General features: G+C 41.1%; 1 protein-coding gene and 1 long non-coding RNA gene across 6 annotated transcripts in view; one reads left to right on the top strand and one right to left on the bottom strand.

The window, feature by feature from the left end:
* Window positions 1-20,585, bottom strand: part of LOC122560716 (uncharacterized) — a 71,741-nt gene extending 51,156 nt beyond the window's left edge. The window contains exons 1-2 of the long non-coding RNA XR_015760682.1: window positions 20,318-20,585; window positions 5,307-5,406 (exon numbers count right to left, since the gene is read on the bottom strand). This is a non-coding gene — a long non-coding RNA (uncharacterized LOC122560716). The remainder of the gene's footprint in view (window positions 1-5,306; window positions 5,407-20,317) is intronic.
* The window catches only part of sncaip (synuclein, alpha interacting protein), a 121,479-nt gene continuing 114,423 nt past the window's right edge, over window positions 20,073-27,128 (top strand). The window contains exon 1 of one of the 5 annotated variants that reach the window (XM_087998186.1): window positions 20,073-20,179. The gene's annotated coding sequence lies outside the window, so the exon portion shown is untranslated. The other 4 variants (XM_087998175.1, XM_087998197.1, XM_087998189.1 and 1 more) reach the window with 4 other exon arrangements.

Below are 27,128 nucleotides of genomic sequence, written 5' to 3'. Positions count from 1 at the left end.
GTCCTTCTGATATCAATGGCTTTCAGGTGGTTCTGAATATCTATGCCCCAGGTTAATTTCAGAGGCTACTTGATTATGTGTGTGCTATCTATTAATGAACTACACAACGTTGCATCAAGGCAGTGACAGATGCGTCCTCAGAAGGACCAGCCAAATCATCAAGTTTAAAACTGATGTGGACACTTAAGCCAAGTACAGATCAGCCTTCAATAACCAGAGGGGATTTCAATCCCTCAAGGTATAATAGTCTATGACCATAGGTGTGTTCAATAGCATGGAAGCATTTACATTGTCCAGCACTTCCATGCACCTGCACAGTTACAAGGGTGAATTCTCATTGACGTAGGATATCCACTGGATAGACAATGGTTAGGAAGCTGAGGAGTGAGGCAGAGAAGTACTGTGACACCAGAGGGATCATCAACTTGCTCAAGATGAGATTTAGGAGCGTGGACTACTTGAAAAGCATACTTCAACATGCTGTAGTAAGGATCTCTATGATTGTATTGCTGCACTTTGGATGACCTATCATTTTAGAGGAGAGGTACCAGCTTCCAAAAACAAAGTGAAACTTGAGGATTCCTCAGAGAAGGAGGACATTGAAGACGCCAAAGATTTACAGCATCTTGACCGATGTGAGAGACCACAGGAGAATGCCAAGATCTCTGTGCAAGGGCAACTTGGATGGGCCTTTAATCTTGTTCATTTCTCACCTTTGAGAATTGTGTCCAGTTTTGGGAACCACACTAAGAACGTAAAGGAGGGGGCAGGAAAGATTAAACAATTGGTTTTCAGATATGAGACACTTTTAGGTAATTAGAAAAATTAGAGAAATTGGAATTTTCTTCTTAGAGAAGAAAAGATTGAGAAGAGATTTGGTAGAGGTGTTCATGATTTTTATATGTCTGGGTTGAATAGGTAAAGATATTGCAATTGGTGGAAGTTTGACAATCTAATATCATAAATTTAAGTGAATTAAAGTAAGAGAAATACTTATCACACAACAAGTCATTACAACATTCCTGAAGAAGGGCTTATGCCCGAAATGTCGATTCTCCTGTTCCTTGGATGCTGCCTGACCTGCTGCGCTTTTCCAGCAACACATTTTCAGCTCTGATCTCCAACATCTACAGACCTCACTTTCTCCAGCAAGTCATTACAGTCTGGAATAAAGTGTCTGAGTGTTGTGGAGGCAGGGTCAGTTGAGGCTTTCAAGAGAGATTGGATTACTATCTGAAAAAGAAAAAATTGCAGGGCTATGGGGTAAAGGCAGGGAGTGGCACAAGGTGAATTTCTCATTCAGAGAATCAGCACAGACATAGCAAGTTAATGGGCCTTCATCTCTATTGTAACCATCCTATTTGCTACATGTCATGCACAGAAGTTAGAATGAAATTTGGAAATGCAGCAAAGCAGTAGGGGGTGGGGGGTGTGGTGGGGGAATAGTAAAAGATTTCATAAAGACATAGGGAGACTAATGAAATGTACCAGTACATGGCAGATGAAATTTAATGCAGAGAAGTGTGAAGTGATAAATTTTGCTAGGAAGACTGAGGAACCAAATGGCACAACTTTAAAGATTATTCAAGAACAGACAGGCCACAGACTCAGGTGTACACAAACATTTTGAGGTGGATGTACAAGTTGGGAAGTTTGTTAAAAAGCAACTTCAAACCTTGAAATAACGTTTTTGTACTTCCAAATTCAGGTCATTAACAGATATTTTAAAAGTAGTGTGTCTAATATGAATCAAGAGGGTGCGATCATAAGATATTTGAGATCGATGAGTGGTGATTCGAGTGATGGTGGAGGGTTGTTTTTTGGACTGGAGACTTATGACCAGAGGTGTTCCACAGGGATTGGTGCTGGATCCATCTTTTATCACTCAGATGGCCTGCTATTACAAGGACCACAACTTCCCCTCCTGTGTGATCAACAATACCCTCCAGCGCATCTCCTCCATTACCCACACCTCTGCCCTTGAACCCCATCCCTACAACTGCAACAAGGATAGAAACCCCCTCCGGTTCTCACCTTCCACCCCAATAATCTCTGGACACAGCACATTATCCGCCACCATTTCCACCACCTACAGTCAGACCTCACCATCAGAAATATATTTCCATCCCCACCCCAATCTCCATTCCGCAGAGACCATTCCCTCCACGACTCCCTTGTGAGGTCCACACCACTCCCCCCCCCCCCCCCAAACCCACCTTCCACACCTGGCACCTTCCCTCACACCTCCGTCCAAGGTGCCCAAAGCATCCTTCCACATTCTACAGAGATTTTCCTCGACATCCAAACACCTCAGCTCCTGTGTCCATTGCTCTTGATGTGGTCTCCTCTACAACTTGTGCAACTTGTGGAGCGTTTCAGGGAACATCTCTGCTACACATGCACCAAACAACCTCACTGCCCTGTGGCCAAACACTTCAACTCCCCTTCCCACGACACAAAGGACATGCAAGACCTGGCCTCCTTAATCACCAAATCCAAGTGACCCAATGACTGGGGGAAGAATGCCTTATCTTCTGCCTTGGGAGCCTTCAATGACATGGCATCAACATTGACTTCCCCACTTCATCCCCGATCCAACCCTCCAACTCGGCACCACTCTCTTGACCTATCCTCTCCACCCTCCTCACCAACCTATCACAATCACCCTCCACCTGCATCTACCTATCACTTTCCCAGGTACTTTCCATCCTGCCCCACCCCTCCACTCCTATTTATCCCTCCACCCTCTTCCTCCACCACATTCCTGATGAAAGGCATATGCCCAGAACATTGACTCTCCTGCTCCTCAGATGCTGCCTGACTTGCTGTGCTTTTCCAGTGTCACACTTTTCGACTCTGACTCTCCAGCATCTGCAGTCAACACTTTCTCCTGGTTGGACCAAAGGGTCTGTTTCCATGCTGTATGGCTCTATGACTCTATCTGGAGTGTCAAAGAGCATTTGGAGGAAGCTGGGGAAATATGGTGGCTGGGTATTGATTTGGATATTGAAGTGATGGATTTGTGTGGAGTCAATGATCACAGGATTGGTAATGATGTAGCCTGCACATGAAGAAGGTGAAGGTTGATGCACCAGTTTTTCTAGGTCACCTGGAGGAAACACTCTTAATCCTCCTGAATGAAAGAAATAGCACGTAAATGCATGAGCTAGATTGATCCAGCCCTTCATGTTTCCTTTGTGAATCCACAGAAACCTGGTTGACTGTGAAAGAAGAAATACTAAAAATAGAAGCATACAGTCTGCATAAAATATTTCAATAACTGAACTGCCTTCTGTGAATGGATTAGTTGCCAACCTCTTGTCCTACCACAATTAAAACTGGAATTCAACTTTGTTTAGGCTCCTGTTTCAGATTTTTTGTTTTAACCTGACTCAAGTTAATTCTTTCTGGGGAATTTCAGATTTTCTCACATGGTGAGTTTCCAAAGTATCTATGATCTTGTTGGGAGATATTAAACAGAGGAAGGGAATGAACATCAGAAAGCAAGATACCCCAGGTATCCAGCATACATCCCAAGGTTCAGGATTGCAATAACAGAGGCCTGATACGGTGTAATTGGATGAGGGGCATTTATATAATTTTTAGTTCAATGAATGACAGGATTTACATGCATCTGGAAAGGGTAGAACTGATTAGGGATATTTAACATGGCTTTGTGGGTGGGAAATTGTGTCTCACTAACTTAATTGAGTTTTTTGAAGAAGTGACAAAGAGGATTAATGAAGGCAGAACATTGTCTATATGGACCTCAGCAAGGCATTCAACAAGGTTCCACATGGTAGACCGGTTAGCAAGGTTAGATCACATGGAATACTGGGGAGCTAGACAATTTGATACAAAATTGGCTTGAAGGTAAGAGACAGAGGGTGGTAGTGGAGGGCTGCTTTTCAGACTGGAGGCTTCTGACCGGCAGTGTGCTGCAAGAATCGATGCAGAGTCCACTGCTTTACATCATTGATATGAATGATTTGGATGTGAATTTAGGAGGTATGGTTAGTAAGTTTGCAGATGACACTAAGGTAGGCGATGCAGTGCAAAGTGAAAGAAGTTATCTCAGAGTACAATGGAATCTTGAACAGATGGGCCAATGTGCTGAGGAGTTTCAATTTAGATAAATGTGAGATGTGCACTTTGGTAAGGCAAATCAGGGCAAGATTCATACAATTAATGGTTGGGCTTTGGGGAGTGTTGTCAAACAAAGAGACCTAGGAGTGTAGGTGAATAGTTCCATGGAAGTGGAGTTGCAGGTAGACAGGGTGGTGAAGAAGGCATTTGGCATGTTTGCCTTCTTTGGTCATTTCATTGAGTATAGGAATAGGATGTCATGTTGTGGCTGTATATAACATATATAAGGCCACTTTTAGAATATTGCATTCAATTGTGGTCTCCTTGCTATAGGAAAGATGTTATTAAACTTGAGAGAGGGTTCAGAAAAGATTTACAAGGATGTTGCCAGAGGTTAGCTATAGAGGCTAAATAGGCTGGGGCTTTTTTCCCTGGAGTATCAGAGGCTGAAGGGTGACCTTAGAGAGGTATATAAAATCATGAGGGACACAGATAGGGTGAGTAGCCAAGGTCTTTTTTTCCAGGGTAGAGGAACCAAAAACTAGAGGGCTTAGGTTTAAGGTGAGAACGGAGAGATTTAAGAGGGATCGGAGGGGTAACTTTTTCATGCAGAGGGTGATCCGTGTATGGAACAAGCTGCCAGAGGAAGTGATGGAAGCAGGTACAATTACAACATTTAAAAGGCATCTGAATAGGTACTTGAATAGGAAGGGTTTAGAGGGATAGTCCCAAATGCTGGCAAATGGGACTAGATCAATTTATTATATCTGGTTGATATGGACATGTTGGATCATAGTCTGTTTCCGTGCTGTAGAATTCTATGACTCTATGACTATGAATGGATATAAATTGTTTATGGGAAGAAAGTTTTTGGGAATTGCAAAACTATCCAGAAGAGGGCAATACATTCACTTAAAATAAGTCCCGCTTTGATCAAATTCTACTTTACTTATAAAGTGAGCTATGTTAATCTTAGCACCATATGTGAAAATCAAATGATTTCTGTTTATCAGTGTAAGTAACTCATGATTTAGTTTGCAAAAGCTATGATGTAATTGTTGTATTCAATTGTTCAGTGTTTGCTTATGTGTGTCTGTGATTATTGACAGCTCACTGTGTATAGGAACATAGGAACAGAAGTAGGCCTTTAAGCCTGTTGAGGCTGCCCTGCAATTCAATACAATCATGGCTGATCGAACTTTTCAATTCCTTTTACTTACCACATCCAATATGTAATGATTGTATCAAGGTCAGCCAGCTGGACTTTATAGAATATTACTTCCTGGATTGGGGCTGTTAATCTGGTCGAATCAGGGAGCCCTGGTTGACAGATAAAAAAAAGAGGAGTGTGAGAGGTTCTGGCACTCTGAGAACTGACTCTGAAGAGGCAGTACTAGAGTCAAAGATTTTTCATGTGCAAATAAATGGTGACTTGGTGACGGGATAGCAACATCTGTGGAGTTATTTCAGTGGCAACAAGAGCACATTCATGAAGAAACTAGCTTGCAATAGTCATCTTTGAGTTGGACTATGCATTTTTTACAGAGAGTCATACAATCATATAGCACAGAAACAGACCCTTTGGTCCAATCAGTCCACATTGACTATAACCCCAAACTCAACCAGTCTCACCTGCCTCCACTCGGACCACATATTTCTTATTCATGTACTTATCCAAATTTCTTTTAAATATTGTAACTGTTCCCACATGCACCACTTGCTCTGGAAGTTCATTCCACAGTGAACCACTGTGATAAAGGTTTGCCCCCATTTTTAAAAAAATCTTTCTCATCTTAAAAATATGCCCCATAGTCTTGACATTCCCCACCCTCGGGAAAAGACATCTGCCATTCACCCTTTGTAAAACTCTATAAGGTCATCCCTCAAGCTCCTACTCTCCAGTCAAATAGGTCCTAGCCTATCTAGCCTTCCCTTATAAATCAAACCTTCCATGCCCAGCAACATCCTGGTAAATCTCTTCTGATCTCTTTCCAGCTTAATAATATAGTTCCTTTAAAAGAGCAACGAGAACTGGACACAGTACTCCGGAAGAGACTTCACCAACGTCCTGTACAGCCTCAACATGACGTTCCAACTCATACACTCAAATGTCTGAGTGATGAAGGCAAGTTGTGAAACATTTTCTTAACCATCCTGTCTATACGTGACTCAAATTTCAAAGAATTATGTACCTGAACCCTTAGGTCTCTCTGTTCTACAATATTATGCAAAGCCCTATTTTTAATAGTATAAGTCTGGCCTTATTTGGTTTTACCAAAATGCAATACCTCATGTTTATCCAAATTGAACCCCATCTGCTGCTCCTCAGCCCATGAACCCGATTGATCAGGATCTCTTTGTAATCTTAGATAATCTCCTTTACTGTCCACTATAGCATCAATTTTGGTGTCATCTGCAAACTTACTAACCATACCTTCTACATACTCATCTAAGTCATTTGTACAAATGACAAACAAAAGTGGACCCAGTACCAATCCCTGTGGAACATTACTGACCACAGGTCTTCAGTTCGAAAAACAATCCTCCAACAATCCTGTTTCTTGCTGTTAAGTCATTTTTTAAATCCAATTGTCAAGCCCGTCCTGAATCCCATGTGATTTAACTTTACTAATTAGTCTACTATGCGGAACCTTGTCAAATGCTTTCCTAAAAACTCCAAACAATTTGACTGCTCTTCCTTCATCAATGTTCATGGTTACTGCCTCAGAAATCTCAATCATGTTTGTGAGACACTATTTCCCTTACACAAAACCATGCTGACCATCCCTAATCATTCCTTGTCTCTCCAAATGCATGTAAATGCTATCTTTTAGGATCCTTCCAACAACTTAACCACCAATCTATAGTTGCCAGGCTTCTCCTTACATCCCTTCTTAAACAAAGGCACAACATTAGCCACTGTCTTGTCATCTGGCACCTCACTTGTAGTTATAGATATTTAAAATATTTCTGCAATGGAAAACATCTGCCTGGCTGGATTCTGAATTTATCCCAATCTTCGGCAGCTTCAATACAATCACAGTACACACCAGATTGTTGTTTAGTGAACTCTCAACACATTCTCATCCTCTCTCTCTCACACTCCCTCTTCTCCTCTCATTCTCTCACACAGATATAAACACATTTACACATTCTGTGCATTCCCTATACTCTTTCCCTCTCTCTATCTGGTTCTCACTCACACTTGAACCCACATTCTCTCCCACCCACCCTCCTTCACATATCCTATTCCATCCATTCCACAACTGTCTCTGCCCCTGTATTTTCTCTGTTCCTCCCATACTCTTGCTCTCTCTCTCTCTGTTCTACACTCTCACTCTCTCCCTGCCACAGTTGGGAGTATATATTTATATCTGTGGCGAAGACCAGAACCTGTTTGACTATGTGACATCCTGCGCTTGTTTGGGAAGCTTGACACATTCAACCCTGCCGTCGAAGACTGTGTCCAGTATGTAGAAAGAATGCATCATTTTTTCCAGGCAGATGAAAATCAACAAGTAATTCTCCTGACAGCCTGTGGAGCCACAGCTTTTTCGGTTATTAGGAGCATAACTTTCCCTGAGGCAGCAGATACTAAAACCTCTCAAGAATTGACAGACACAGTTAAGGAATATTATGATCCAAAGTTTCCTCTATTCTGAGATGCTATCATTTATACTTGGCAATTTGAGAACTAGGGAAATCTGTATCAAGATTTTTGAATAGGCTAAGATGACTGGCAGAATAACGTGACCTTGGTTTAACCCGTAATGAGATGCTTAGACACAATTTGGTATGTGAGATTAATTATGTAATTATGCAAAAGCGACTACTAGCTGAAGCCCAAGTGGACATCAAACAGGCGCCTACAACTGGCTTTATCATTGTAAAATGTGTCATGTGGAGCATTGAGTTGCATGGTATTCTGAAGGACGTGGACACCCTCGTCTGTCCAACTGAGCTTGGGGAACACCACTTGAGTGAAGACAATTGCATAGCTTCACTCAAGACTTATTGTGATTAGAGGGATTCGAGGTTAACCCATAGCAAAATCCCAAAATGAAGCCAAGCCTCAGCCTTCAGGATTCTGGGTGGCAAGCCATTGTTACTGCAAGCATGTGAACTCAAAACAGCTAAAGAGTCCCACTAGACCTAAGTTGAGTAAGAGAACTCATAGGCCAGTTTTGAGGAGAGTACACATCCCGGAAAGTCCACCTACATCTGGTTTGGAACAGTTAAATTGCTTAGCAACATCCAAACCAGAACTGATCAAAATAAATACCTGGCTAAATAGTCATCTGATTCTGATGAAGGTAGATAGCGGCATGGCCATATCGGCGATCGCAGAACTAGTCTTTTACAAAATTCACTCTGCACTCCAATCCTCTAAGTTTGTGCAAGATCTCGGCGAGACTGAGAAACTATAGCTGGGAACCCTTACAGATTAAGGGTACAGTTTTGGTTCAGATCTTTTATGAAAAGCAGCTGGTCCAGTTACTAGTGATTGTAGTAAAAAGCTCGTGTCCAGGCTTGATGGAGCAAAATTGACTGTGGGAGATTTGAAAATGGTTGCCTGAATGAAGTCTAATTAAATACCTGGAAGTCTTCCAGGAAGGCCTAAGGCCTATCAAAGGAGCTAAGACTACCTTGTATGTAGCACAGGCCCTCATTCCTGATGAAGAGCTCATGCACAAAATGTCAACTCACTTGCTCCTTGGATGCTGCCTGAATGGCTGTGCTTTTCCAGCACCACACTTTTCAACTACCTTGCATGTTGACCAGGAAGCAATTCCACAATTCTGCAAGGCCTGCCCAATGCCACGTGCCTTACGGGCAAAAGTAGAGGCTGAAATCAGAAGGCTGGGAATTTAAGGAATCATCAAACTAGTCCAATTTACAGAATGAGCAGCACCGGTTGTACCTACTTTGAAGTCCAATGTGTCGGTTTGCTTTTGTGGGAATTTTAAACAAATAGTAAATTGCTTTTCACAGCTGAGTTAATATCCACAAGTGCTTGTACCAATACACGAGACTGCCATTTGAGGTATTGTCAACCGTTCAACTTTTCAGCGAACAATGAAGTATATTTTGTAATGTCTACCTCAGGTTTCCATTTATCTGGATGACATTTTAATAACAGGGAAAACAAATAAGGAACATTTAGAGAACTTGGACATAGTTCTAAGGCATCTTTCCAAGGCAGATGTACTTAAGAAGGGGAAAATGTGTCTTCCAGGACCCCCAAGTGACCTACTTGGGCTACAGAGTCAGCATCACCGAGATACATCTGATGAGAAGATAAAGTGAGGACCATCAAAAGGTGCCTTGCCTCCTATGTCTGTCGAGAATGTTCGGTCATTATTTGGGCTGGTAAATTATTATGGAAAGTTCATATATAACATGGCCTTCATCCTGGCACCATTGCATCAACTCCTAAAAAAGGGTCAGCCTTGAAATGGTTCCACTTCCTGTACGACAATAGTATCTTTCCTAGGTAAAGGAGACCAAAATTGCACACAGTGCTCTAGATGCAGTTTTACCAAGCTCTTGTAGAATTAAAAAAACTTTATTAATCCTGCATTCCAATCCTATTTAACATAAGAATTCCTAATAGCTTGCTGCAACTGCATATTAGCTTTAATTCTTAACATCCCTTTGTACATCAACCCTTTTTTACTTCTTACCATCTAAAAAATACTCTTCACAATTTTTCTACCAAAGTGGATAACCCCACATTTTATCCATTATATTACATTTGCCACATTCTTGCCCATTCACTAAGCCTGTCTGAATCCTCCTCAAGCTGCTTCATTCCACACATTCTCATTTAGTTTCCCCATTATAAATAACCTGTCTTTAGTGGACATACTTTCATTTTAAATAAATATTTCATTTTTACATACCTATAGAAGCTTTTACAGTCTGTTTTTATCTTTTTTCTAGATTGCATTCATAATTCTATTCTCCATTTCCTTATCAGTTTCTTGGTCCTTCTTTGTATTATTCTGTAAACCTCCTTGTCCTCAGAATTACTGTTATTTCTGACAACAATTAAACCTGGGTGTGGTCACTGAGAGAAAGAGACAGAGACTGAACTGAGGCTGACCGCTGAACCATGGGAGCAGAAATTGTAAGGCATGTAAATAAAGTTCCTGCAACCCTATAATTCTTGACTAACAAGGGAATCAAAGCTTATCTGGTGTAGGATGGAACACAAAGTTGTGCTGACAATCAGGTCATTCCTGATCTTAATCATTGGTGGAACAGGCTCGAGGAGCTGAGTAGCCTTCTCCTGCTCCAAATTTTCAAGTGTAACATCTCCATATATTTTCAAGGCTTAAGATACAACATTAATCAATAGTTTAAAACAGGAAGCAGCAACTGCAATAAATCTCAACCATCTTTTTTTATTACTATTTCAAATTAAATTACAACAATTTATAATTATATAGCACCTTTAACATGAGAAAGTGCTGCAAGGTTAACAGAAGTGTAAGAAAATGACCCTGACAATAACTAGGAAATGTTAGAGTAAATGCTTGACCTAAAAGATAGATTTTGAGAAGTATCCTAAAGATGGACAAAAAGATAAGGCAGATGAATTTAGGGAGGAACTGCAGAGCTTGGGGTCTAATGTGCTGAAGAGATAACTGGCAACAGCAATTGGGAAGAAGGGGAGAAACTCATGAGAAGTCAGAGCAGAAGAGTTAGGAATATTTGGAAGACTGATTTTGTAGAACTGGAGAATTTACAAAGATAGCAAGAGGGATGACATGGAGGGATTAAAAACAAGAATGCAAATATTAAACTTGAGGCATCTGAGGTCACAAAACAAAGTCACTCAGCGAGGATGGAAATGATACACTATTGCCACTTGACATGGGATAATGGGATAAGAAAACACAAAGCAGAATGTTGCATTACTTGAAGTTTATGAGGACTGGCCAGAAATGCTTTGGGGTAATTAAGTTTGAAAGTGACAAATCCATGCAACGCAGACTATGTACATAAGCCTGTAATAATGTTACTGTGTAAATAGCGTGCTGTCAATAAACAATAGACATCTGTCTTAACAAAGTCCTGTATCTTTGTCGTATACATTATGTTGACTAATTAAGAAAACCATAAAGCGCATCACTTTTGACTACATCTCTGGCAAAGTCATAGAGATGAAGCAGCATCAGCAGCTCTGATGAAAATCCTGGCTCATGTTGGTATACAATGATCTTTTTGACTATTGAAACCTTTGAACTCTATAACAGATTCCCAATTTTTATTTATTCTACATATGCCAAATAAAAAGGTCAATAATTCAGACAAATAATGTCTCTGATATTTATTAAAATTAAAAATTAAATAAGGCTTGTTTTTCTCTGAGCATGGAGCAGGAGAAAATTTGTAGCATGTTAAACGAATGTTTCACTTTTGTGTTCACTTTAGAGAAGGAAGATGTAGATTCAGAATTTGTGGAGAAGGACTGAGAGGTTTTGGCAGAATTGTATCCCAGGTTCCTATAGAAGGTGACAGAGGAAATTATAGGAGCTCTGCCCAAATGTTTATTTTTTTCAGGCTACAGGGAAAGCACCAGAGGGGTGGAAGAGAGCTAATGTGGTTTCACCTTTCAAGAAGGATGGTGGAGATAACCGAAGAATTACAGATCAATGAATCTCACATCAGTGGTAGGTATACTATTGGAGAAAATTCTTAAGGACAGAATTAATCTCCACTTGGAGTGGCAAGGTTTGATTATGGATAGTCAGCATGGCTTTGTCAGGGGAAGCCATTCCTAAAAAAAATTGAATTTTCTGAGGAAGTGATCAGGCGAGTTGCTGACAATAGTGCAGTTGACTTAGTTTATAGAGATTTCAGAAAAACTTTTGATGAACTCTCAATTTAGAGACTGTTAAAGTGTAAAAGTACGCGTAATCCAGGGTAATTTGGCAAGATGTATCCAAAAGTAGCTTAGTAGTAGGAGAAAGAGTTAGTGGTAAGAGGTTGTTTGTGTGATCAGAGGCCTGTGCCCCAGTGGCATGCCACAGGGATCAGTGCTATGTCCTTTATTGTTCTTAATATATAGGTATAAACAATATAAAAAAATGTGGGGGTTGCAGATAAGTAAGTTTGCAGACGACAAGAAGATTGTCTGAGTGATTAATATTTAGGAAGAAGATCTTGGGTTACAGGAAAATATAGACAGATTGGTCAGATTGACTCTAACCCTGAAAAGTGTGATGAACTTTGGAAAAAGTAACAAGACAAGGGAGTTTTCAATGAAGTGTAGGACACTAGGAAGCTCAGAAGAACAGAGGGATCTTGGGGTACTTGTTCACAGATTTCTGAAGATAACAGAACAGATTAATAGGTTGGTTAAGAGCGCATACAGGCCACATGCCTTTATTAGCTATGACATAGATTTTAATTGCAAGAAGGTTATGTACATGACTTTGGTTACATCACAGCTTGAGTTATGTGTGCGGTTCTGGTCACTGCACTATAGAAGGGATATGTTTGTGCTGGAGGAGTTGCAGAGAAAATTCACCAAGATCAATCCTGGGTTGCAGCATTTTAGCCGTGAGGAGATGCTGGATAGGTTCCAGTCATTTTGTTTAGAGCAGAGAAGTCTGAGGGTGTGTTGAGGTGTATAAGATTATGAGAGGCATGAACAAGATGGAGAGGAAGCAGCTGTTTCCCTTAGTTGAAGGTCAATAATTAGCGGGCATAATTTTAAGATGAAGGGCAGGAGCCTTAGAGGGGATTTGAGGAAATACGTTTCCACGCAGAGGGTCGCATAGATCTGGAATACACAGTCTGGCACGATAACAGTGTCAGGAAATCTCAATCTCTTAAAAAACTATGTGGGCGAATACTTCAAATAACATTGGTTATGAGCCAAGTGCTGGAAATTGAGATTAGTGTAGATAGATCAGACTCAATGGGTCGAAGAACCTCTTCTGTGCTGTATGACTCTCTATAGCAATGACTAATTATCTGATACTATCCCTCTAGTTAAAAAGAGTCATGACCGTAATAGGCAAAATGCAGTTGCTTCTTGAATGCATTTCATCATGATGCTAGGACTTTAGATTATTTAAACATATTTAAATTAATATTTCACTAAATCATTTTTAGGTATTATGTCCCAAATAATTTAGTTTTGGTATTTTTAAATTTTCCAGTAACTTAGAACTAACCAACTGAAGTAAAAATATACTATTCCGATACATAGGGGGAAACTTTATGAGGCCTGCAAGAGTGACAAACATGGCGGGCAGAATGAATTTAATTAGGCAGGAGGTGAAATGTCATTTCCCTGACAGCAGGTTCAAATTTAGAGGTTAACTCAACAGGATGCTTGTGGTGGATTAGACCTCGAACCATCCCATGGCAGGTTCCTATTTGTGAGACATTTGCACAGTATGACTGCACATGGTTATTAAATATTTTTTAAAACTACATTCAACATTCATGGCAATGTCAGCAGTGCACAAAGTCTTGTGGCATCAAGCTTACTTTCATTTAAGTGTCATTCAACTATCACCTTTGTACAGTAGCCTTTTTTTTGTTGATCTCTGTGACACACGGAGAGGAGTAAGCACATGACAGTTTGCACTGAGACTTAGGATCTAGAAGAGCGAGTCAATAGTGACAGAGGGATGCACAGTAAGATTGAGGACAGGGGAGAAAGAATCCAGGGAAGATCAAACAGCAGAGGTGGAGGCATGGAAGAATGAAGAAGATTGGCTTTCTGGTGTAGTGAAAAATCAATCAAGGTGAGAAAATGTGGATCCTCAAGGGCAGCGTCAGTACTCTCCATACATAAATCCACCTCAGGGCATTGACTGGTCAAGTCTTCAGAAAATTTTGAAATTCTACATTTCAAGTTTCACTGCTGAATGATTTTGGCCAATGCCCTTCAATGCAAAGGCGGGTGAATGATGAACAGCTTCATGTTTTGTCCAGGTTCTTTTACAGTTTCACCTGTAGCTGCTGATGCCATGCTCACCACTGAAATCCTTTCTTATTCTAACACTTCATGTGTCACCCCATACATGTCTGTGGCATTTTAAATGATTCAGCATAAAATTCCAATGGCAAAATGGAAATGGAACACTGGGGAAAATGGCAAGTTATGTGATGGTGCCTGTTGAAGCTATTTTCAGTGGGGTTCTTCAGGACTCAGTACAGCATAAATGAAGGGATATGCTTAAAAAGGTTTTGATTGAAATGAAAATTGATTCTGTGGTTGATAGTGAGAAAGAAAGCTGGAGGAAAAATATCAATTGACTGGATAGAGTGCAATAAAGTGGCAAAGAAATTCAATCCAGAAAATTGTGAAGTAACGTTTTTGGGAAAGACAAACATGGGCAAAGTAATACACAGATGGTAGAATTCTTAGAACTATAGAGAATCTTCGGAGTCTATATCTATAGATGCCTGAAGAGAGCAGGACCGGCAAGTAAGGCAGAATCTTTCCTTTATTGGCTGAGGCCTAGATCAGGGAACTTAAACTTTTGGTTCTGGAAATCTGGCAGCTTTTTAACATCTTATTTGCATCTCCCAATCTTTTCAATCTGGATTGCATTAACATAAAAAGAGCCCAAAAAACATTCAGTCAAAAAGAGCAGAGCTGTGTTTTATTGTGGGGTGAAAAGACTAATCATTATGTTGAACGTCTCCGTTTAAATTATCATCTTAACGAGAAAACATCATTATGCTTAAATAAGCCTGTCTGAGTGGTATATCTGTACCACGGTTATAAATTATGTCTTTGGTTTGGAGAAGAGGTTTTCAGTTTGCAATTTCTTTAAAATAGCTTAAATGATAAATTATAATGAATATGCTATTAGAGGTTCTTCTTAATCATGTGACGCCATAGCTGAAAACATTGTTAATTCAACACAGTTCAAGTTAATGCTCTTTTAAAGTTGACTTTACTGGTAAAATAGTAAAATAAAAACATTATAATTCAGAGTGAGCTCTATATTTATTTGATTTTTTTTATACTGATACATAAACTTAATCCACATATTTTATCATAAGCAACATAAGCATTTTAGCAGAAACATTTGGCAAAATGCTAAGTACTTAGTTTAGAAATAATGATTTTTCATCATGCAACACTTTTTATTTAGGATTTTGTTTTTAAGAAGAATCTTCTGGGAAAAATAGTTGCCAAACCAATAAGCAGGGCAGTTACATTAGAGCTGTATAAAACACCAATCAGAACACTGTTAAAACACTACGAATGGTTCTGGTAATCGCAGCTTAGGAAGAATATGATAACCTTAGAGAGTATGCAGAAGACGATGAGTTTTAGCTATAATGAGATTGAATCCACTATGGTTGTTTTATTTACATAGAATAATACAGCACAGTATAGGCCCATCGTTCCTTGATGTTGTGCCGGCCTTCTATCCTACTCTAAGATCAAACTTACCTATGTACCTTCATTGTTCTATCTTCCATGTGCCTATCTAAAAGTCGCTTAAATGTCCCTAATGTATCTGACTCGACAACGACTGCTGGCAGTGCATTTCATGCACCCATCACTCCCTGTGTAAAGAGCCTACCTCTGACATCTACTGTAAACCTTCCTCCAATTACCTTAAAATTATGTCCCCTCATGATAGATGTTTCCACCATGGGAAAAAGTCTCTGGCTATCCACTCTGTCTATGCCTCTGAACATCTTGTACACCTCTATGAAGTCACTTCTCATTCCTTCTTCACTCCAATGAGCCCTAGCTCCCTCAATCTTTCTTCATAAGACATGCCCTCCAGTACAGGCAGCATCCTGGTAAATATCTTCAACACCCTCTCTAAAGCTTCCTATAATGAGGTGACCAGAACTGAACACAACATTCCAAGTGTGGTCTAACCAGGACTCATAGAGCTGCAGCATAACCTCACCATTCTTAAACTCAATCCCCCAGCTAATGAAAGCCAACACACCATACACCTTCTCAACAACCCTATTAACTTGGGTGGCAACTTTGGGGGATTCATGGATGTGGACTCCAAGATCTCTCTGTTTCTCCACACTGCCAAGAAGCCTACCTATATTCTGCATTCAAATTCAACTCTCCAAAGTGAATCAATTCAGGTTGAACTTCATCTGCCACTTGTCAGGCCAATTTTGCATCCTGTCAATGTCTAGTTGCAAGCTACAACAGCCCTCCACACTATCCACTACTCCAGCAACCTTTGGGTCATCAGCAAACTACAGCCCCAGATTTCCCTGTATCCCATGCTCCTTACTTTCTGAATGATCCTACCGTGGGGAGCCTTATCAAATGCCTTGCTAAAATCCATGTATACCACATCCACTGCTCTTTTTTTAATCAACATGTTTTGTTACATCTACAAAGAATTAAATAAGGTTTTGAAGTGTGATCTGCCTTCACAAAGCCATGCTGACTATCACTAATCAAATTATGGTTTTCTAAGTAATTATAAATCCTGTGTCTCAGAATCCTCTCCAACACTTTTCCCACCATAGATGTAAGACTGACTGGTCTGTAATTCCCAGGATTATCCCTATTCCCTTTCTTGAACAAGCAAATAACAATTGCCACCCTCCAAACGTTTGGCACCACTCCAATGGACAGTGAGGATGCAAAGATCATCACCAAAGGCACAGCAATCTCTTCCCGCGCCTCCTATAGTAACTTAGGGTATATCCCATCTGGCTCAGGGAAGTTTTCAAAATTTTCAGCACATCCTCCTCCTTAACATCAGCCTGTTCGAGCACAACAGTCTGTTTCACACTGTCCTCAGAAATGTCAAAGTCCCTCTCAGTAGTGAATACAGAAGCAATGTGTTCATTAAGGACCTCCCCTACCTCCTCTGACTTCAAGCACAAGTTCCCTCCACAATCCCTTATCAGCTGTACCTTCACTCTGGCTATACTCTTGTTCCTTACACAAGTGTAGAATGCCTTCAGCTTTTCCTTAACCCTACTCGTTAAAGCTTTTCTCATGCCCCTTTCTAGTTCTCCTAAATCCATTCTTCAGTTCCTTCCTGGCTAACTTGTAACCCACTAGAACGCTGTTTAATCCTTGCCTCCTCAACCTTCTTCCTCTTGACTAGATGTTCTTCATCCCTTGTCACCTTCTTTCAACCTACCATCCAATCCTTGCCTCAATGGGACAACTAAACCACTATCAGCAAGTGCTTCCTAAACAAACTCCACATTTCTGTCGCACATTTTCCGAGAAAGTCTGTTCCCAATTTAGACGCCCCAGTTCCTGCCTAATAGCATTGTAATTCCCCTTCCCCCAATTAAATACTTTCCCATACCATCTGCTTCAGGGCGTTGTGATCACTATCACCCAAATGCTCTCCCACCAAGAGATCTGACACCTGGCATCGTTTGTTGCCAAGCATCAAATCCAATATGGCCTCCCCTGTAGTCAGCCTAGCTACATATTGAGTCAGGAACCCTTCCTGAACACACCTGACAAAAACTGCTCCATCCAAACTAATTGAACTAAGAAGGTTCTAATCAATATTAGGGAAGTTAAAGTTACCCATGACAACAACCCTGTTACTTCTGCACCTTTCCAAAACCTGCCTTCCAATCTGCTCCTCCATGTCTCTGTTGCTACTGTGAGGTCTGTAGAAAACTCCCAATAAAGAGACTACTCCTTTCCTGTTATTGATTTCCACCCTTATTGACTCTGTAGAGAAACCCTCCTAAATGACCTCCCTTTCTGCAGCTGTGATAGTATCCCTGACTAGCAATGCCACTCCTCCACCTTTTACCTCCTCCTGTATTCCTTTTGAAACATCTAAACCCTTGGACATCCAACAACCATTCCTGCTCCCATGATATCGAAGTTTCTGTAACGGCCACAACATCATAGTTCCAAGTACTGATCCATGCTCTACATTCATCGCCCTTATTCCTGATACTTCTTGCGTTAAAATAGCCAAACTTCAACCCATCACACTGACTGCACCTTTGCCCTATCAAGTGTCCCTCTTCACAAACTCTCTGCACACTGTACCTGGCTGTTCAGTAGCTACACTACATTATCTGATCCATAGCTCTGGTTCTCACCCCCCTGCCAATCTAGTTTCAAATCTCCTGAAGAGCTTTAGCAAACCTCATGTCCAGGATATTGGTGCCCCTCCAGTTCAGGTCTTTCTTGTATAGGTCCCACCTTCCCCAGAAGATATCCCATTGATCCACATATCTGAAGCCCCCACACTCTCCTACACCAGCCCTGCAGCCACGTGTTCATCTGCATGCGCTACTCCTAGCCTCACTAGCACATGACACCAGTAGCAATCCTGAGATTATGACTCTGTTCGCCCTGCCTTCTAGCTTCCAACCTAACTCCTGGTTTCTCTTTAAAGGTCCTCACCCCGTTCCCTAGCTATCTCATTGGTATAAAAGTGTTCCACGACTTTTGGATGCTCACCCTCCCTCTTAAGAATCCTATAGACTCGATCCGATACATCCCTAACCCTAGCACCCGGAAGGCAACATGCCATCTCAGAATCTCTTTCGCGAAGGAGCTGGAGGGAAAAGTTATTTAATATGGAGAAAATTATGAGGCAAGCCCAGACAGCCTGCATAAAATGAACATATTTCCCATTCAAAACTCCATAATGAGAGCCCATAGATTTGAAAGTATTTGATTCAAAGGTTCCATGTGAGTTTATGTGTATTTTTCTCACTGAGATGGCAGTGTGGATCTGGGAATCTCTGCAAAACCCTAACACAGCATTTAAAAAAACCTGGAAATGCACTGGAGGCACTGTAACCAACTGGGCTGCAGACCAAGAAATGGAAGATGGGATGCGATTTGAAAACTTTTTCCTGCTAGCACAGACCAAATGGGTTGAATGGCACATTTCTTTGCCATTTTACTTTCAAAATCTGTTTTAAATTCCCTCCACCTTGAACTTGTTTTTAATGGTCTTGTTAACTTACCTAACTACTTTCTCTATGTGAAAACTTAGATCCCAAAAATTGCAGTTGATTATTCTTTGTACTATATTTGAAATTTGTTCATCACTAAATTGTTTCTGAAAAATACATTCTATCAAAATATACATACACAGGTTTGATAAAGGTGTCCAAAATCTTGAAATGTTATAATAGAATGAATAAGAATCTATTCCCAGTGGCAAAATAAATAATCAGTTGCTGGAGGATTTAGATTTAGTGTCCGATTCACGCACACAAAGTAAGACGATGAGACATTGTTTTTACGCATCAAGTTGCTGTGATCTAGTACGAACGTTGAAAGTAGTTTCAATTAGAACATTCATTTTAAAAATCAGATAAATAATTGAAGGAGAGAGAAAAAACGCGATAGAGCAGGGGGATTAAACTAGTTGGATTTCTCAACTAAAGAGCTGTAACAGGCATTATGGGCCGAATGGCTTCGCACAACGAAAGTACAAATCTCAATGACCAGCTTCCTGGATAGGTGCTGTCTGCTGGAGCACTGGCTCTCCAATTCAGTCAGGTACTGCCATCCTCAGTAGTCTGTAGGTACACCCTATACAGTACTAAGGACAGGAACCTCCCGCGGTTTTGAATGTTGAATCCTCGTCATCAGTGGAGCCGCCGGCTGAGAATGATCATCCACTACCAGAGGTGCCCTTACAACAACAGCCAGAAATCTTAACGCCCTCCCTCTTGTGCTCCCACGGTACCAGAAGGGGCTCGACCCCCCCATGTACTGCTCAAATGAGTCAAGAGCACTGTCCCTGTGGCCGGCTCCCCATCCCGCTGTGTCGCTGCCTCCGTTACAACCGGCCCAGGGGTCGGCCCAAAATTCCCGAGCTCAACGAGGCCGCCAGCAGGGCCCCATACTCAAAATCGGGCAAGTTTCCAGGGGGGGGGGAGGAGGGGGATGGCTTCCCCACATCTCATGAACAATCCGCTAGCCCGCTCCTGCTTCCCTCCATCGGGGCCTGGAAATAAAACCGAAAGGACAGGCTGAACACCATGCACTACCTGAACCCGCCCGCCGCTGGCTATGAAACCACCCGTTTTCACAAAGAGGGAATGTTTGCAGATGGAGAATCCGCATAGCCGCGGACTGGAGGAAATCTCGCTTGGGCTGGCACGAAAGGTGGGGGCCGACCTCGGGGCGGGGCTCGCTCCCTCGGAGGGGGCGGGTGGAATCGGGAGCGGAGCGCGCGAGGAAGGAGGGAGGGAGGGACGGGGCGGTGGGAAACAGAAACCTCCAGGAATAACGGTAACAGCTCACCTGCGGCGGCAGAGGTAAGGATCCAGCCTCATTCCGTTAGCGCGGTAACAGAAAGAGCCGTTTGAAGTTCGAACACGGGTTCGGATTCTCTCCCTTTATTGTTGGAACTGTTTACCGTTAAGAACGATGAAGATAATCGTTTCCGAACTTCAAACAAAGGAGCGGGGGCGGGATCTGTCACCCTGCCCTTGTCGCTCTCTGAGTCGCCATTGGCTAGCGGCTGGCAATTTCGCTCATTGATTGGCTAGTTAGCCTATCAATCGGCCGGGGCTCAGGGTTGATGTGGTTGAACCGAGAAGGTGAAGTGTAGAGTCCGCGGCCGGACCCAGACTGATCAATATATCCGAATAAACCCCATGCTAGAAGCGGTGAGCGACTGCGGAACGAGAGGCTGCAGTGGCGGCAGGTCTGGGTGTACACTCCGGGTCGGGAAGAAGGGCCGGGTTGCTCAATAACCTGTCACCACCCCGCTCCCTGTGCTGGGAGGGCAGCACTCGATCCCGGGGGTCGGTGGAGGTGAGTGGCTGCTGCTTTATCGGTGTGTAGTCAGGTCCTACCCAGATGGAAAACAGGGGCGGGTGGGCTATGCAACACTGACTGGAGCCGGTGAACCGCAGGCTGGATCGACTGTGAGAGAATTGGAAAAGACCCTTTACAGATTAGTTTCACTGGTGTCTGAGATCCCCCCAGAGGAGAAAGCAAGCGTACACTTGGGACATTGGTCACTTATGTTGATGGTCTTGTGCAAAATCTGCTGGATTTAACTGAGGAACAGCGCACGAAATGCACGCACTTTGCACGAATATTTGCATACATTTTGTTAATATCCTAGTATACAACCAACGATTTAGATAAAGGGACCAGACTTGCAGACAATACCACAAATGCGATTTATGGTGAGTGATTATGAGGACCAGAGACTATTGTTGGATCGGTAACATTGGGCGAAAGGAGTGAAGCAATCTCAGTAAACTTAAGGTAGGCAAGACAACTATAGCCTGAGTGAATCTAAGTATTGTAGAAAACAAAAGTATTTTGGTTTTCATTCACATGATATTGGAAGAAGGATCTAACGAGAATAAGGCTGTAAGCATGCTGATGATACTGGGTTCTCAGGCAAGATATGCAAAATATAAAAATCAAAATGTAGTATAAACCTATAAAAAACTTCAGTAAGATCACATTTGGACTATGTGTACTATTTTGAGCTCCACATATAGTAAAATGGTACTGTGATAATGAGTCAGTGGCACAGATTCACTACGATTCTGCCTGGTATCAGGAAATACAAGTTCAAAAAAAAACAAAGCAAATACTGTGAATGCTAGAGAGAGGGGAACAGTATTAACATTTTGGATTGATGTCAGTTCTTAAAGATCACTAACCTGAAATATGAACTCTTTCTTCCTTGAATACAAACTATTTGATCCTGCATTTAAGTGTTCTGTTTCTGTTTAAGAATTGGAACTGCTTTCATTAGAAAGGAAGATTGAGGGGTGTTTAGAGCAGTGTTTAAAATTATGAATGGATGGGACAGGGTAGAATGTTTTTTATGTTTTGACAGGTGTAGAGTTTCAGGAAATAGACTAAATACATAGAATTGTATTGGAGAGGGTTGTGAATCTTTGAAACATGGTTCTGGATTAGTGGTGCTGGAAGAGCACAGCAGTTCAGGCAGCATCTGAGGAGCTAAGCTTTGAAACATGTTTAAAAATTGAAGCACTAAAAATTACATTTAAAAGCAGGTTAAATATATGAAGGAAATAAATATGAAAAGTGGGTGAACTACGATTTCTGGAGAGAGTGAGTGTTAATATGGATTGGATGGGCTAAATCGATTGGTTTTGTTACAATTTCTATGTAACTCCATAGAAAGCAAATGCAAATTAATTTCTCACAGTCATATTCTGCAAACAGCAGAGATAAAATACTAGTTAATTGACCTTGATGGTTGGACAAATTGCTGAAATCGCACATTTAAAAAATAATTAAATGAATTATTTACTTTTAATGAGTACCCTTTGCAATTCTAAGATGTTTGAGCATGCTCTACAATCAGCAAAGTAATTGTAAAGTGCAATGGAATACTTTACTTTCAGTCAGATTCAGTTAATGGAATGTCATCAAGTGTACACCTTGCATGTATTTCCATGTGGCTAGTAAACAAGTATTGTTAATTGACACTGATTTGTTTTATTATTATAACATGTATCTAGTTTCAGTGAAAAGTTTTGTTTTGTGTGCAGTATAGGTAGGTCATAACATACAATGATCGTAGGTGATTGAACAGAGTGAGGAATACAGAGTTATAGCTGCAAAATAGTTGCATAAAAAGCAAGATCAATATTAGATTTAAAATTTGAGATCCATTCAGAAGTCTAATAACAGCGGGGAGGAAGCTGTTCTTGAACCTGTTGGTACATGTATTTAAGCTTTTGTATCTCTCCCTGATGGAAGAGCTTGAAGAGATTATAACCGGGGTGGGAAGGGTCTTTGATGATATTGCCTGCCTTTCCAAGGCAGCAAGAAGTGTAAATGGATGGAAGTTTGGGTTGCATGATGGAATGGGCTGTGTTTCTTATGGTCTTGGGTAGAGTAGTTGCCATACCAAGCTGTGATGCTTCCAGATAGAATGTTTTCTGTAATGCATCTATAAAAGTTGGTGAGAGTCCTTATGGACATGCCAAATTTCCTTACTTTCCTGAGGAAGAAGAGGCATTGTTGTGCCTTCTTGACTGTTGCATCAATGTGGGTGGTCCAGGATAGATCGTTAGTGATCATCACTTCTAGGAACTTGATGCTTTTGTCCATCTTCACCTCAGCTCCATTGATGTAGATCGGATGGTGCCCTCCTTCTTTCTTCCTGAAGTCGATGATCAGCTCTTCAGTTTTGCTGATGTTGGGGGAGAGACCTTTACACCACACCACCAAGCATTCTATCTCATCATCATTATTTGATATCCAACCTACAATGGTGGTGTCATCAACGCACTGGTAGTTGGGGTTTGGCCAAATATTTATAAGAGTACAAGGAGTACAGTAGAGGGCTGAGTATGCTGGTGTTGTGGATTGATGTGGAGCAGTTGCTGTTATCTGTCTTTACTGCTTGCGATCAATGGGTCAGGAAGTCGAGGATCCAGTTACAGAACAGGGAGCAGAGGTCTCTGAGTTTGGAGATTAGTTTAGTTGGGATTATAATGTTAAAGGAGGAGCTGTAGTCAATAGGTATCCTTATTATTCAGATGTTCCAGGGATGAGTGTAGGGCTAGGGAGATGGTGTGTGCCATGAACCTGTTGCATAGGTAGGCAAATTGTAGGGGATTGAGGCAGGCTGGGAAGCTAGCGATGATATGAACCATGACTAATCTCTCAAAGCAATTCATAATTATGGAAAGTCAGAGCCACTTGATGGTAGTCATTGAGGCATGTTGCATATATGCATATGAATGCAGTACAGCAGTAAGTGTGGCACCAGCACATGTATTCACAAAATGATTACGAATACGATAAGAATTTAACATATCCTTTTTCTCTAAAAGCAAAACTTCTCTATATCAATATAACTGTTCCATTCATTAACATTTTTTAAAATCTAAAGATTTAACAATTGACAAATAAACTGAACCTCTTTTGTAGCTGATTTTCTTCGAAAAAATATTCATGATATTTTAGATGATAGAATGTTGTGCTCTTCTATCCCTTGGAGTGTTCTTTCAAGTTTTCCTTTTAGCCTATTGGTACTTTACATAGAGGATACATTACTGGTCTATAGCAATGTTATCCTCAAAAACTTATATAAGTATCCAACCACCATCAAAATGCTCTTGATACATTTGTATTAAATATTTCATCTTTATGATTGGAGGCAGCTTTTTAATGGATGTACTGCCTCCAATCCTCAGTGTTACTGTCTGAAAGATCGCTAATATGAAATATTAATTCTGCCTCTTGATATTGCTTGACCTTCTCTTCTCATGGTTTACTGAGCCAAGCCTCAGCTCTTTGCAACTGCTGAAACACAGGATAGCAGGGTGAGCCTTTTCAGCGATATAGAACATGCAATTAACGACACCTTTTGGGTAGCTAACATCCTTGTCTCTGTAGTTTCAAGTACTTCGGTAATGTCTATCGCCTACAATCTTGTGAACTTGTGCTTTCCGATCAAATTAAATGAGCTGATGTTGCAGCCTTAATCTATCTCCTCGAGTTCATATGTTTTGGCTGCAGTTTCAATCTTGGTGATGTTAGGAAATCATCAACAGACTCACCTGGTTCCTCTTTCAGGCCATGAAATTTGAGTACATCTGATGATTCATTTTTGAATGGAGATAAGTGCTGAAGGTTTTAAAGCTTTTTGTTTGGATTTTTAACTTTCAACTTAACTTTCAAATGTTAAACACATCTAACCCTTTCTTTCCGGCCCTTTAAATGAAGTAGCTGACCTTTCCCTCTGGAGCCTGCTCTGCCATTCAGTAAGATCATGCGTGATCAGATTGTAACTTCAACTCTACTACAATCCTTCATATCCCTGATAATCTTTCACCCCCTTTGTAATCTACAATCTACCTACGTCTGCCTTAAAAATATTTAAATATTCTGCATTCACTGTGTTTTGAGATAGGGAATTTCAATAACCACAATAGTGGGCGGCACGGTGGCACAGTGGTTAGCACTGCTGCCTCACAGCGCCAGAGACCCGGGTTCAATTCCCGCCTCAGGCGACTGACTGTGTGGAGTTTGCATGTTCTCCCCGTGTCTGCGTAGGTTTCCTCCGGGTGCTCCGGTTTCCTCCCACAGTCCAAAGATGTGCAGATCAGGTGAATTGGCCATGCTAAATTGCCCGCAGTGTTAGGTAAGGGGTAAATGTAGGGGTATGGGTGGGTTGCGCTTCGGCGGGTCGGTGTGGACTTGTTGGGCCGAAGGGCCTGTTTCCACACTGTAAGTAATCTAATTCAATCTAATCTAAAAAAAATCTAATTCAAACTCGAAGAAAAAAATGAATGTCTTCTCTTTTGTATTAAAGGGGCGACACCACCTTGTTTTAAAAACGGAACCCCTAGTTCTAGGTTCTACCAAAAGAGGAAACATCCTTTTGACATCCAATTAGTCAAGTCTCCTCAGGATCTTATCTGTTTCATTAAGTCAAACTCCAGATGAAAGGAGTCTAGCGTTTGCTTATGAAGAAATCCATTCATTCTATGTATTTGTGTAGAAACCTTCTCTAAATTGCTTCCAATGCATTAACATCCTTATGAAAGTACGGTGATCAGTACTGTACATTGTACTCCAGATGTGGTCTTGCCAATGCCCTGTATAATTGGAATATCGCTTCCCAATTCTTGCATTCAGTATTAGATTTCCTGATTACTTTCTGTACTTCCATACTAAACTTCTGTGATTCATGCACTAGGGAACCCAGATCACTGCATGTTAGAGCTCTGCAACTTCTCTCAATTTAGATGGCAAGTGCATTTTAGAAATGTACTGACTGTTAGTCTACATTTCTGTTTAAACTTCTCAATGTCTTTACTGCATTGTCAAAAACCCAGTTGACCATGGGCTGATGATGTGTTCATTACCATGATCACAGTCATTTCATTTTCAACGATTGATCCAATTTTTCTCTGGTACTAATTTGGGTTGATTTTACAGTCTAAACAAACATTTATGGTTGCTGATGTTACATGAATCTATTGATTGAATATCCATCAACCAGACGCAATTGTTGAATGTGCCTCATTCAGAAACAGATAGATTTCTCAAGAGCATTTGCAGCATTTTGAAAGGAAATAACGATTGTCTGAAATTAGTCAAGGATATCAGCCCATCTCACCTGTGTAACCTGGAGTTCATGTTTGACCAGTTCTATCATCGATAAAAAGTGCACGAGGTCAAATGTTTTCATCTTGCACTTGTCAGAAACAAAACAGAAATTACAGGAAATGCTCAACAAGTCAGCAGCATCTGTGGAGAGAAATCAGAATTAACATTTCGGTTCAAATGATCCTTCCTCAGCATAGATCCTTCCAGACCTGCTGAGCTTTGAAAAGAAATAACTCTCAAGCATGAGAAGATGATGTTGATTGGCTGGATTCTATACAGTATAGAGATTCACCAGAACTGTTGACTGTATTCAAATCAAGCAATTCAACTCTTGATTAGTCAAGTTGTTGCTATAAGGTTGCAGCAGATATTGGGCTGTTTCCATAGCCGTTTCCATAGCCATTTCTTCGATGAAAAAGGTGCACTGTGTGGACATATTCCTTTTACCAACAAGAAACAGGACTCTCGGTGAATAAATGTAACTTGCATGTGCAAGTGCGACATAGTAAGTCCAATTGACAATCCAAAATTGGTACAATAGTGCCTCGGCATACGAACGGCCCCGTTCGCGAACAAATCGGTTTACGAACAGGATTGTACGTAAAATTTTGCTTCAACGTACGTACGAAATTCAAGGTACGAACGCTAAAAGCCCGTGTGTGACCACGTGGTTTCATTGTTCTGCTTTGCTACGTGCTTGTTGAACGCAAAAACTCTCGGGCCCCGCGTGATCCCATTCAGTTCGTCTTTGGCGCAGTGCTGTGGACAGCCATCCAAGCATTCTTATGCTATCCGAGCAATGGGAAAAATTGATTCAGTTCGCGAACTTTTCGGTTTGCGAACTGGATGCCGGGACGGATTGAGTTCGTAAGTTGAGGCGCTACTGTATTTGGTATAATTCTTAGCACATTGAAGATTATACAGTATAAGTTGTTCAGTAGCAGAATTGCCTCTAATATTGAATACAATGTTCTGAGTTTTGCAAGCA

This window comes from Chiloscyllium plagiosum, unplaced genomic scaffold, assembly GCF_037043375.1.
Source record: "Chiloscyllium plagiosum isolate Xiang-an unplaced genomic scaffold, Cpla_swu_hap1 HiC_scaffold_2, whole genome shotgun sequence".
NCBI classification, from domain to species: Eukaryota; Metazoa; Chordata; class Chondrichthyes; order Orectolobiformes; family Hemiscylliidae; genus Chiloscyllium; species Chiloscyllium plagiosum.
This window is presented reverse-complemented; position numbering and strand designations above follow the sequence as displayed.